This window comes from Diceros bicornis, chromosome 7 (assembly GCF_020826845.1).
Source record: "Diceros bicornis minor isolate mBicDic1 chromosome 7, mDicBic1.mat.cur, whole genome shotgun sequence".
Lineage (NCBI taxonomy): Eukaryota > Metazoa > Chordata > Mammalia > Perissodactyla > Rhinocerotidae > Diceros > Diceros bicornis.
Window position 1 is genome coordinate 22,297,651 of NC_080746.1, and position 14,022 is coordinate 22,311,672.

The window sequence follows — 14,022 nt, forward strand, 5'->3', positions numbered from 1 at the left end:
CTTAGGGGGGCTGCATCTGTACCTTTTCTCTCTCGTATCCCCACTCCCACTGCAGTGCCTGGCACAGAGTGGGCTCTGAATAAGCTTATTAATGATTTGATGCCTTTATGGATACAAGATGCTCCTCTTGGGGCATCCAGAGGTCCTTAGAACTGCAGTCACTCCCCAACATGCAAAGCCTTCCAGCTAAGGCCCAGCTTTTGAACTGTCTTCCTCTATTTTTTGCCAGGGGTTGAGCCCTGACAGAAAGAAAGGTTTCAAGAAACCAGATAACATCATTCTGTGAATGTAAGGTGGTAGTCATCGTTTTTGACTTTTCAAACTGGTTTTATGCATGTTTATCTCATTTTCCCATCACTGCAGCTCTGTAAGGAGGGCCTGGCATGTATGATCACCCCAGGAAGACAGAGGCCCCAGGAACAACTGGTCACAGGCCCAGCCTGTAACAGTGCTCCAATGCCGACTCCCACCATGGGCCTTTCCCACCAGACCTCGCTGCTAAGGCAGCAGCCAGCAATGGAGCCGATAAGATGCAGGGAAGCAGGCGGGCTAGTGGGGAGGTAGGCACTGGGAAGAGGGTCTATGTGTAGCCTGGCCGAGGCTCTGAGCTGCCGGCTGGCGTGTGGGCCATCTGGCCCGGAACACTGACTTTCCTCCCACCCACAGTCCTGTTCTCAGGCCCTGTTCTCAGGATCCACCTCCACCCCCATTTCTGTGCCTTGCCTGCCACGTCCCCAGGGGCCTGGGCCCTGAGGTATAACAGGGCAGGCAATGGCAGCCAGAGGCAAGAGCTGAGGGTGGTGGGACAGGCAGGAGAGCATTCAAGGCCCCCTTAGAGCCAACAACCCATTGCAATCAGAATGTTGACGTGTTAAGACCACAGTCAAAGGCTGGAGAGCTGCTGGTACTGATACTGACACAACCACAGGTGGGGAGAGGGAGTATTACACCCTCAGGCCAGCAGGACCCGGATCTGGGCCTCAGTGCCCAGATCATGACAGCTAAACCCAGCCACCCCCTGCCACCACCTTCCAAATCCCGTAATGAGAACCTGGCCAGCAGTGTGCCAAAACCATGCTGGACCCCAGGTGAGCCTCCTCAGTGCCACAGTCTAGGGGCCAGAGTGGCCTGAAGACAGCAGACAGTGCCCAGTGCGTGTAGCCTCCGATAGCGATCACGCCCAGTCCTCTTCACAGAACTCTTTCTCAATCACAGTTTTGTTTGCTCGCTTTTCCTCTACCCCCTTGCCAAAGACAACAAATGATTTCTCAATCACACACACACACACACACACGCTCACACACCCTCATCCATGACACTGTAGTGCACCCTACCCCCATGTAATCTTACTCCTGGGCACGGCTGATCCATCCCAATTGAGAAATAGTAACAGTACAGAACATTTTAACTGAACATTCTTAACTCTAAATATATTTCACAATGCTGGGCACTGGGACATGTCCCAACAGCATTCTGGGCAAAGCAGTTTTTAAATAGGTACCCAGGCATATGAGTGTGTTTGCACGCACACACACACATATTCCTGTCACTTGCCGGGGCGTGACAGATGTTTGCTTTTCTAAGAGATGGTCCATGGAGCGGCAAAAGCTCTATTCACAAGTGGTTCAGCAAATGAACCTCTTGCACACATTCATGGTCAGGTCTGGTGGATGGCAGCGTATCAGTTTCAGTGTTATTCCTTTTCATCCTTTCTTCACTAGCGATTTCTTAGCTTCCAGGGGTGTCCACCTCTCAAGAGGCGGCTGTCAGGAGGAACAGGAAGAAAAACACCCATTCTGATTTGTTTTTCAAAAAGACTCTGGAGTGACCAGTCTTCAGGTTTCAGCAGCCACCACCAGGATAAGCATCCCCAACTCCGCCCTGTAGGTTCCAGATCAAGTCTCTCACCATGATGAATGCTTTCTGGGTAACCTCACTGCCTTTTTTCTAGATGCCAGTGGATGTGCCTGGCAATTGTTGCAAGTAGCTTTCTTGGCCAAATGGATTGGTGTGGCATGAGAGGTAATGCACCTTTGCCCTTTGTTACAGAGGTAGCAGGGTACATGGAAAAATGCCAGGCGAGCAGCCAGAAGACCTAGATCCTCACCCTGACTCAGCCATTAACTTGTGTTACAATCCTGGACAAATCCTGCTATCACAATCTCTCTACAGAACCCAGCCACCATGCAAACCTCCTGCTCCTCTCTTGAGCAGGACCTGGCCAACTGGCGTTGACTTGCTGCCGAGTCTCCCAGGTGGGCGTGGTGTGAGGCAGGTCCCTTCACGGGGCTCTGCCAATGTTCTCAGTCTCAAAAGCAACAAATGACTCCCAAACCAAGTAGTAAGAGAACCTCACTCTGGCCTTGCTCACCCCTCCAAGCAGAAACAGAACTGAGAGAGAGAGATAACCTTATGTACTTCAGCCATGGGTTTACTCTTTTTCCACCAGACTCTTAAATGCAAAACGTACCTTCAATGTCCATTTACCTTTAATTCAAATGACAAGAGGAAGGCCAAACAGTCAACAGCATTCCGGGCTCTACTTTTAAGAGGAAGGAATGAATGAAAAGTTATTAGGCTATCAGGGATTTACTCCCAAAAGCAACTTCCATGGAGATTGCAGGTGTTTCCATCTGCAGTCCAATCTCCTGTACCTTCTCCACGTGTCTTTTGTGGGGAAGGAATACTCTGTACAGAGCCTGTTCTACTAGAGGCCTCCGGAGCATGTCATTAACAGAACGTCTGGGATGCTCAAGGAATGTTCCTTACCTTCTAAGGGTGACATTATATCTTCCCAAGGAATGTCTCTTAATGCTACCAGTAGGGACATATTCCAGTCTAGTCCATTAGTTGCACCCGTGTCCTTCTCCTTATGTACTTTCTCAAAATATCAAGTCCGTGATTCAGGACTAAGCCATTCATAAGTTCTTCAAAACTATAAGCCCCTGGAGGACAGGAACCATGTCTCTATTTCCACATCCAAGGCCCTCAGCACAGATGCAGGCACCCAAAGCAGACACATGAGAAGCTAATTTCTAGTGAAGCACTCCCAACCACCCTAAGACAAAGGGATACCTGACCACTGAAATTCAGCCCTGGGACTGTGTAGAATCAGAGAGGAGGCCTGGTACCCCCAGGCAGAAAAAGAAGGGAGAGTTCTACCCTTGGCTAGGGAATGGGTCACTTTCATTTTCTCAAGGCATAAGAGAAATTATCCTTTTACCCGCATTTTTCTTAATGTTGAGATTAGACAGTCATTTGACAAGCCGTGAATGCTTAGCTGGTATTACCACAAATTATCCTTCTAGCAATAGAGTTTGTTGCTCCCTGACTAGTCAATATTAATAAACATTACCGAACGCTTTTACAACACAATTTATTTTTTAATATGGCTCTTTATGTATGCCATAAAGTAAATATACCAATAAAAGGCAAAGATTTCAAACAGATTTAAAAAAGCAACCAAGAACTAACAGAGTGCTAGTTAACACCTTCCGTGCTACAGGATGGGGGTGGGGGAGTGGTGGGGGGCATATAGCAAGCTGGGAATCCAGACCAGTGGAGCTATGGAAGATGGTGGCCATTTGGTTGTATCAGAGCCTTTTAAAGGCAAGAGGAGAGAATGTCAAAGAAGGCACATTTTCTTAAGAACCTAGATTATAAGTGCGGTATATTGACTGAAATACTGGACTAGGGGCAGGAGATCTGGTGCTCACTCCAGCTCTGCCAGGAACTATCAAATGACCTTGATCAAACCACTTACGCTCTTCTTGATTTCACTTCACACCTTGGCAACAATACAAAAGTTGAGTTATATGATTTCTTAGGTCCTTTCCAATCAGGTTTATGACACTGAAAGGCTGTGGGGCTGACAGGGTCCTGCTAGTTGGACTATAACCTCCTTCATGAAGGATCCATACCAGTTTCATCCCCTCAACCTCTGTCATCGAGCCCAGAACATAGGAGGGATTCAGTGCATTTTTGTTGAATGACTGAACAAACAAACATGAAAGGGAATTTGAAGAGAAAAACAGAGAGGTAAAAAAACCCACCCCCTCTACACACACACACACACACACACACACACACACACACACAAATCAAGAACAAGAACAGTTGTCCCTATTGTCCAAAAGAGAAGGCCTCCATGGGGTTCTTAGAAAGAAAGCCATGCATCCTGCCTTGGCCTGGGATCAAGGCCAACCTGGAGCTGACTGAAGAGTGGAAGGAGCTGTCCTGAGCCTTGAAAATACGAGGCAGGACAATGGCATTCCCCACGGCCATAACCACACCAAGTACAGTGCTTTCAGATAAGGCTGCCTGAGAGTGTTAAAATACGATGTCAGAAATGACAAAGGGCATGCTAATCTCCCCACAGCAACTGCTCAAAGACGGATCCTCACGGCTGCTGAGCACCAGGAGGCCTGGGCTTCTGGCTGTTACGTAACCGGCCCTTTGTTTTAAAAGACCGAGTTCTCCAAAGTCATTCATTTGAAATATCTCTATCAACAAATTTCACCAAGAACAAAAGTTTTTCATTTGTGCGTCAGGCTATAGGATGATCTTATCGCACACAATCTCATACAGTCCCTTTCAACAAGGTCTTAGCGTGCTTATCTGCGAAGTTCCTGGTAGCCAAATATGATTGAAATGTTCTATTTATGCTCACTGGATTAAGGAGATGTTGCAAAACTGCACAAAAACCTGGCAGATGTAAGCAAGGTATTACAGCCTGGGCAGTTAAGATCTGAGTGAAGGGGATCAATACACACTTTTGTAGTTTTCTCTTTTTCTTTCCTTTTTTTTTTTCTTTAACAAAACCAGAAAAGTTGTGCTTTTAAAAAAGGGAAGAGGAAAAAAACAGTAAAATGCCTTAAGATTTATAGCTTCTTACAGCTTTTTCCAAATCCAAAACAGGGCACCATGATGCATGCTTGATGATGTCAGCCCAAGGGAAACAAAAATAAATCCAAAATATTCTCTCCAGATCCTAAAAGGCCCTATAAGGGAATTGAACTATGGTTATGGATGAGCAGGGGTTTTGCTTTTTCTCTCTCATTCCCATATGAGGCTTTCAACCAGCACAAATAGCCAATTTCTGGGAAAAGTTTTCAAAAAGCTACAGATTCCTCCTTTATCTCGCTGTTTTGCCTGAGTGTGTGGAAGAAACGTCATCTCCTGGTTATCTAGGCTCATTTTTACATGGTCTCACTTTAGCCAGGAAGCTGCCACCTTCATATCCCACAGATCAGCCCCGGATCCTCCAAGACTGTTGAAAACAGATGAGGTTTATTAAGAGCCTAAGAAAAAAGTTCCTCTGGAATTAAATGCTTCTGAAAATCTTCGTAATGTATATTGCCTCATTCTTTCTGCTTTAGTACACTGAAAATTAAATTACTTTTCTATGAGGATTCGGAACTATAGAGCCATCATGCTAAACATCAGTGATGAACACAGATAAGAGGTGGGGCAGATTAACCTGTACGGACACGGAATCACATTGTGAAAGTTATTGTCATGTTAATGAAGGAAAAAGGCAAAAACCAAATAGATATCCACTTTGTTGCTGGTGCTTTTTTCCCTTCTTCCGGAAAAATACAAAAAAAACAAAATGTAGTCAACTGAGGTTTTATAATAATAATGCTAAAGCATTCATTTATCACATCTGACTGAAAGGCTTGCTAAGGATCATCTCAATTACCCTGTGCTTGGGAAGAGAGTGCTGTACCCATTTTGTGGATAAGGAATCTGAGGCTAAGTGACTTAGTTTCCCAGGTAAGCAAGTGGAAGTCTCCAGATTTCTCACATCAGGATCCATATTCACATTTACCTAGCTGAGGAGAGACCATCTGCCCCCCCATAATGTCCTCCCAGAGCCTCCCCCTACAGGAAAACCACCAGCAAGACAGGAGACACAGAGAGCATGGCCAGGATTCACCGGACCCTACTCAGGGAGAGACAAGAACACAGGAGCCGCTAACAGAACAGGTAAGCAGAATGATGGCACCCAGAGTCCACAGACAGGCTGGGTCTCAAGGGACTTTATAGCTTCCAACAGGAAGGACCTCAGGGAAGGCACACTGCCTCGTCCTCGACTGCTAAGTACTCTGTATCTGTTAAACACCTACTCTGTGCCAGGCTCTGGGAAAGTAAGGCTGTTTTTGAACCTCAGTCATCTAGGTAGGTTCCACATCACTATTCTCCATTATTGTACTTTAGTGATTGCCTTTATAGCACTTAACACAATTTATAGGTCTATATTGGGTTTTTTACTGGTATTCTTTACCTCTCCCAGACTGTAAGCTACATGAAGGCAGAAACCATCTGCTGTGTTCTGAGAGTCTGGCACAGAGCCTGGTACAGAGTAGGCCTTCAACACTTTTTTTTTTAAGTACCATTATTGAGATATTATCCACATACCATAAAAATTCACCCTTTAAAGTATACCATTTGGTGGTCTTTAGCATATTCACAAAGCTGTGCAACCATCACCACTATCTAATGCCACAATATTGCATCACCACAAACAGAAACCCCATACCTATCAGCAGTCACTCCCCATTCCCCTCATCCTCCAGTCTCTGGCAACCACTAACCTATCTTCCTCTATTTCATATAAATGCAATCATACAATATGTGGCCTTTTGTGTCTGGCTGCTTTCACTGAGAATGTTTTCAAGATTCATCCATGTTGTAGCATCTATCAGTAATTCATTTCTTTTTTTTGTGGAATAATATTCCCTTGTACAGATATACCACATTTAATTTATCCATTCATCAGTCATTGGACATCTGGTTGTTTACACCTTTTGGCTACTATGAATACACTGCTATGAACATTTGTATACAACTTTTTCTGTGGACAAATGCTTTCACTTCTCCTGCGTATATGCCTAGGAGTGGCATTGCTAGGTCAATGGTAACTCTATGTTTAACCTTTGGAGGAACTGCCAGACTGTTTTCCAAGGCAGCTGTACCATTTTACATGCCCATCAGCAATGTATGAGGTTTCTGATTTCTCAGTACATTTTTGGACTAAATGAATAAATGAATGAAGATTCCTTCTGCTGTCAGAGCTCGCAGAGAAGGGGATAAATTTCCAAGGCTCCTCTGGTAAGCTAGCATCTTAATCTGCAGATATGACATGCCACACTCGTGTTTAAGAAAAACCCCAAAGAAGGCTATTTATATTTAGTTCATTCTAGAGAGAGAATCAAATGAAAAATAAAGACAAGGAAAGTAAAATCCAGACAGCTCAAAGTGGGTCCTACCTCCACACGTGATTTCAACCCCCACCCTCCACCCACTGTCCAGACTCAATAATTTAATAACCCACACTCCTTAAACAGATTTGGGTGAAAAAAATATGAGCAGGATCCCAGCTCAACTGCAGCTGACTCTGATTTGGTCAGCAATGAGAGGAGCTTTATTTGACAGCCCTGCTGTCTGTGACAGGAAGTTTGAAAATATACTTAATAATATTTAAAACCAAAACACACACACAAACAAAAATATCCCAGGCAAACTCTAGGAGAGGGACCCACAGAGCTGGAACCTGCTGAGAACATGGGCGAGCCAGGGGCAAGGGCTGCTTCTCTCCCTGAGCTCGCTGGAGGGGAAGGGAGTGCGGAGCATGCTATGGGGAGAAGCTCTGCGAAGGGTTCCCCAACTTCTTTTTTCCCCCTTTTCTTTCTTCGTAAGAGGCGGCAGCCGTATTCCTTTCTGCACAGACTCCTTGCAAAGAACAAACAAACAAAGGCTGGGACAGAGCACGGCCCCTCGCAAGCTGCAGGTAATTAAAACGGCCTGTAAATGCCCCAGCAGAAAGCACTTCAAAGAGACAGTAATTCCAGCAATGGCCAGTCAAGACTGTGTGGTGTAAAAATTATGAGTTTTCCCAATGGGGAGCTTTGTGTGAAAAGGACAGGAGTTGGTGGCAAAAGGAGGGTGAGCCACACAGAGGAGGCTGACAACTGGTGTCCGTGCCCGGTGTGCACCAGCCTGCGTGGGTGTGTGTGTACACGTGCGTGTGTGTATGGCATGCACACGGGTGAGAGAAAGGGAGGTAGTAGGTGTGTGTGTCTCTGTGCGTGTGTGCACATTTATGAACGCTGAGACGCCCCAAGCGTGTGGGCATGGAGATAAAAGGAAAAATAAAATAACAAATACGCATTAAATATGTAAAGCAACAAATACGCATCCTCTTCCCCTGCTGGGCCCCATTTTCACGGAGAGAAGTACCAGGCGGCTTGCGTGCTCCTCTGGCTCCTAACTTGTGAGCCTGCCGAGCAGAGCCTGGTGTGCAGGAAATGCATAATACCGACGACTCCGGGCCCAGTGACAGCCAAGGCACAGCCGGCCCTCTGGATATGCATGTAGTACTTTCCATCTCACAGAGACACATACTTAGCGACAACAGACCGCAAGCTATCTTATCTTAAAACAGAGGATGGAGAAAAGACAGAGATCCTTCACCTTGACTCTGATCGCATTCGCTAAATCCTCCGTGCTACCTGCCTGGTGCCCCTGCGCTCAGGGGATGCAAAGACCAGTCCACGGCGTGGAGCTGATGCACATGAGAATGGAGGGGCAGCCTCAAGGCATAGGGACTCTGGCCTCGCTCTTATAATACATGACACAGACAACCCACACTGACACACACATCGGTGATCACCTGACCACAACATGGCACACTTTAAAAAAGAAAAAAGCCTATCAGTAGTGTATTTTTTTTCTGTATTCTCTCTGCAGAGACCTAATCCCACAAAGGGACATGTCACCAGGCAGAGAGCTAATATCATTCCTAGGGGGCTCCCCTGGTCCTTCCACTCCCAAAGCGGGTGCTCCATTTTACCCCCATCTTCTGCGGACACGTCCATTGTTGCACTGATGGCACTGGGGCTGCATCTGCTTGCTTATCTGTCTCTCCAACTGGATGGAAAACTACCTGAAGACAGAGCTTGACCTCATTTCTCTGTATTCTCAACCCTAGCAGAGAGCATGGCATCAGTGGGTGCCCAAGACATGTTTTGGGTAAGTGGGTGGGTGGTACGTCTTGACCATACTGTGGGTACCGAAAGTCAGGACCTGGATATTGCAGCATGTTGCGTAGAGCCTGGGAACCAACTGTTCCTCACCCTCATCGGGCAGTCTATGCGGCCTGCAGGAGGCCTCGGGCCTGCAGAGGGAAGGTGGAAGGAAGCCCAAGCTCATCGAGGCAGCAAAGAAAGCGAGGCTGGCCGGTGGCTTTATTTCCCCATAAACAAAATCCTGCTCTGCCTTCTTCACAGCCCCACTCACTAACTCCTCCCTGACATTGCTGGCTTTAAGCCCACACATAAAAACGTCCTTTACTATTTTTATTTAATGAGCTTTCATTTTCCTCCCCTTCTTTGTAAATGAGAAAGGAAAGCCCACCTCCTAATGGGGATGGGGGAGAGGAAGCAAAGTGGAATCTTTTTAAAATGGGCCATAACTTCATGAAAAGCTTTCTCCTTGACAACACCCCCAACTCATCCCCGCCCCTCCTCAAGACCTCGGGTCCCTCCATCCTCCCTGCATCCTCCCTTCTCACCATTCAAAACAAGATGCATGGATTTTGGACATTTGATTACTTTTAAGTATATATTTTTTGCCTCAAATAGACTGAATACAATGGTTAGGAAATGTGACAGAAAACTATTCTGAGCCATTTATTGCCTTAATACCCACCTTTGTCCAACAGGCAGTTTTGACAACAGCGATAAATTCCAAATTTATGTCAACAGAGCATATGTTGAACACCTCATTTCTGAGCTAAAGCGGCATACTGCCCTATAAATCACCGCTCTGTTTGAAATGAAAGTAGATTACAGGCCTGTGTTATTGAGCAGTTAGAGCTATAGTCATATAAATCAGAACTTTTAACTCTAGGCAATCCGTTGTGCAATTAACTAAAGGGTACTTTGTCATTTCAAGGCTTGTGCACAGACTTGGCAGGGCTTAGAGCTACTGGGGAAGGGGGCGGGAAGGAAAAAAAGTTTTTAGGCTACAGGAAGGTTCTCGACTGCAGCGTCCATCACACCCTACAATGCCTTACCCCCCAACCACCACCACCACCACTGCAAGCACCTGCCAAGACTGTACACTGGCAAAGACAACCTCATAATCAGCATCTGCCACAAAGACAACATCATCTCAAGTATTTGTCACCGAGTCACCTCTGAAAGCCCAAGTGCCTTCTCGTTCATTAATTAAGCTTTTCCTGAGCACGAGCCATGTGCCTAACATTGTCTTAGGTGCTAAGATGATGCCAGAGACATGAGAGGTGATAATAGTAACGCAAACAATATTAAAATGATGTCGATAATGAAGAAGAACTAGAAGAACAATTGTGTACAAGACACATGAGCACTTACTGTGTGCCAGGCTCTATTCTGTGCATTTTCATGCATTATCTCATCCAATCCTCAGAACAACCCTATGAGGCAGGTACTTTTATTTGTTTTGCTGAGGAGGAGACTGAGGCACAAGGAAGTAGACAACTTGCCCGAGGTCCTAAAGCTTGTAAGTAGCAGAGCCTGATACAAACTGAGTTAGTAGAGGAAAAAGTTTAAGAACTCAGACACCAACCCCAATTGCAAATTCCAGGTACACAACTTACTAGCTTTAAGACGTTGGGGTTTTCTAAGCCTCAGTTTTCTCATCTGTCAAGTGGGATAATAATATTGTTACCTCAGTGGGTACAAAAATGAGATTGTGCATGTAAAAAGATTTAGCACAGTGTTGAGAACATAATGTGTTAAATAAACATTAGCTAGCATAAGGCTGGAGAATAAGAAAGATAGACCCTTGTCTCCTGACCAGTTCATAACCTCGCTGGTGAGAAAGATTCAGAAAGAATCCTGAAAGGAGGATGTGGTGGTGGTGTGCCAAAATGAGTGGCTAGAGATGGCTTGAGGATATGGTGAGACTGAGCTGGTTCTTTCAGGGGCTTTTTAAGCTCTGAAGGCTATATCTACCTATGTTAGGAAATATTAAGAATGGCAAGGCCTCGGATAAGGGAGAGAACTCCATGTGATGGGGGGATCACATGAGCCAAGACTTGCCATTAGGAATGAGCAAGCCACGCTGGACAAGCCTTTGGGAGATCGGCCAGGCTTATCCAGAGCGGTCAGATGGAGAAGGGGGTGGGGATAAACTTACACAGATCTAGACTGAGCTGGATTATGCAGAGGCCTAAGACAGAGGCTGACTTCAATCTCAGCTCTGCAATCATTGAGCAGCCACCAAAACCCTCCGTGGAACAATGGAGCTGGCTGGGAGTAGAGGGCTCAGCGTGGGCAGGGACCATAGAAGGAGAGGGATAGAGAGAAGTGCCCAAATTCTGTACTGAGAATGAGGACATTTCCAAAGACAGTGGTTAGGTCAGCCTTCCAGAACAAAATGCCAACATAATATCCCTGCCATGCATCTGTATGATCCTTCTGTTCCCCAAGAATGCACAAGAAGAGAGTATGGAACAAAGCACCTATCTCTATCTATTGCCTACACAGGTGCCTGGCTCTGTGAAGTACAAGTGACCATGGCAGGGAACTCAGAAGACCTGCTGCTTCTGTTTGCTACCTGGCAGCAATATCCATCCAATTAAACAGGCCATCATCAACTATCAGAACGCAGATGGCAACAAAAACGTGCAGCGGAGGAGCTACTTTGTGTTACCTGTTCCTCTTAGTCATCTTGAGTTGGTTACCAACTCAACATGGTCGGGGCAGCAGGAATATCCAGGTCCCCTTTCTCCCTCACAAGCCTAGACAGGTTGATAATCAACTAGGTATTTACTGGGCATAGTGAAAGATACAACAAAAGCATAAGACAACGTCCTGCCCCCTAAAGCTTACCATCTAGTTGAAGAGAGAAGACAATACATAAACCAGTTCTTAGTCATGTGTTCAAATGTCAGGTCCTGACTACAGTCGCCACACCCCCAGTCAGTGGGAATCAAAACCCCAGACGCCTCCAGTGGAAGTGGGCTTGAGGCTGGGCTCAGAAGACACCAAGGATGTAGCAGGCAGAGAATAACAGAAGGCACTTCAGATGAGAGCAAAGCAGGCACTAGAACAACATCATTCCTGAGCAAGGGGTGGCCAACCCAGAGACAGGTGAGCTGGAGCTGTGAGTATTGTAGCGTCATGTGAAATGAGTGTAGTCCAGAATGCTAATGGAGGAGAAGGTGGAATTGAAAAGCAGGCACAGAGGGAGCCATTGCAGGTCCGTGACAGAGGGGGGAGGGAGCCACAAGGATTATGGTGGTTCAAAAGCAGAGGTCTGACATGCTCTAGAAGCCCTCAGCGCCTACCCATCCTATCATGACTTATGGCACTAAAGAACATCCGGCCTTGGAGACCGGCCAGATACTTGCTCTCCGACCTCCTCCACAGCCTCCCATTCACAGATGAGTGCATTCCTCACAGGAATATTGGGGCGATGGGGCCGTCCTGCTGCCCGCTCTGTGTTTGGTCACTTGCCAGGGTGCTCTGTCTTGCTCCATAGCTGGATGCCAACAAGGCAAGAAAATGCTAGACAGAAACAGACACCCTCTCTAAGAATCCGCTACTACACACATGTGAGGAGCGGGCACATACCCACCACACATCCCATCTCTTACCATCTGGCTCAGCAAACTGTTGGTCTCTGAGAAAAAAAGGAAAAAAAAAAAAAAGAAACCTCTTAGAGATATTTGATATCTGAAAAGTGGGGAGCAGATGAAGTACGCAAGTTTCATTTAGAAAATCATTAAGGAACTATTATAGTAAAATGAGGCTTCCACTTTCCAAATAAAGCTGAAACAATCACACTGAACAAACTGGCAGAGGTGGCAAACGAAGGAGCCATGGAGAGGAGCAGGAAGGAAGGAAGTCTGATAAAAATAACAACTGGAGACAAATAGGCGTTGTGAGATGCCAAGGAGTTACAGGCAGCCCCCCTTTGCCCCTTCAGGACTGAGGAGCCACTTGACCAATGAGCAATGGGAAATCCACCAAGCAAAGTGGCAGCAGTAGCAGGAGCGTGGTCTCCATGTTCCAGGGACCCTCCGATCCTACACGTCTATTTGCACCCCAGGATTTTCATCTTATAAATCCTCACAGAATCACCTCTGGAGGAGGAAGGGGCTGGCGTCAGCCTCTTTTTGACATAGAAAACTGGGCTGGGGGCCAGGCGAGGAATGAGACAAGGAGATATGAGTAGCTCCCTACCAGGAAGGGAACAGGGAGTGGCAGTTCCATTCACTCAAACTTGACAAATATTTATTGCCTACTAAATGCAAAGCATGAGGTTAGCCACTGTGGAAAGGTTCAAAAAAATGCAAGGCACAGGCAGTACCCTCAAGGACCTTAAAACTTCGTGGGGAACACAAGACATGCATGTAAAAGATTAAGAACCAGGGCCAGCTAACAACACATGACAAGGGGAGATGCAAGGCTAAACGCTAGATGAAGATGGCTAAGAGTTTTGAACGTAGGCTCCAAGAAACAAAGCAGAAAAACGCCCCTTCTCCATCTAAGGGTTACTGCCGTCTGGGAACACCAGAGCCCACTCTAAGCCCCCATGCATCCCTCCTGCAGCCCTTCCACCTTCTCCTGGCTCTGCTGCGAAATTTTAAGTCTGTATCAAGCTGGAAATACTAATCTTATCCACTCTTCAGTCACATGGCCTGTTTTTCTCTAAAATGGCAGCCCCCAGGGTTAAAAACCTTAAACCTGGTAACAGCCCTAAGAGTCACCTCCTGCCATCCCATGCCACCTGCTTTTCTTTCCAGCTTGGGAATGAAGGACAGGTGGGTGGGCCTATCAACAGCTCCCAGGCACCCTTTCATCCTGGTCCCCGACAGCCTCCTCCCCAAGCACCCCAAAGCCCACTCCTCGCTCACTGCTTTCTTTATGAGCCAGCCTGGAGAGCAATGCTCCACTGAGCGGTCCCCTCTCCACCTTTCACCAACGCAGAGCATGGGGCTCGCTACATTCGTCACCAGAATAGGGTGAT

General features: G+C 46.5%; 1 protein-coding gene across 1 annotated transcript in view; it reads right to left on the reverse strand.

The window, feature by feature from the left end:
• ZBTB16 (zinc finger and BTB domain containing 16) overlaps nt 1–14,022 on the reverse strand; it is a 176,990-nt gene that overhangs the window by 89,765 nt on the left and 73,203 nt on the right. The gene's annotated exons all lie outside the window — the stretch shown is intronic.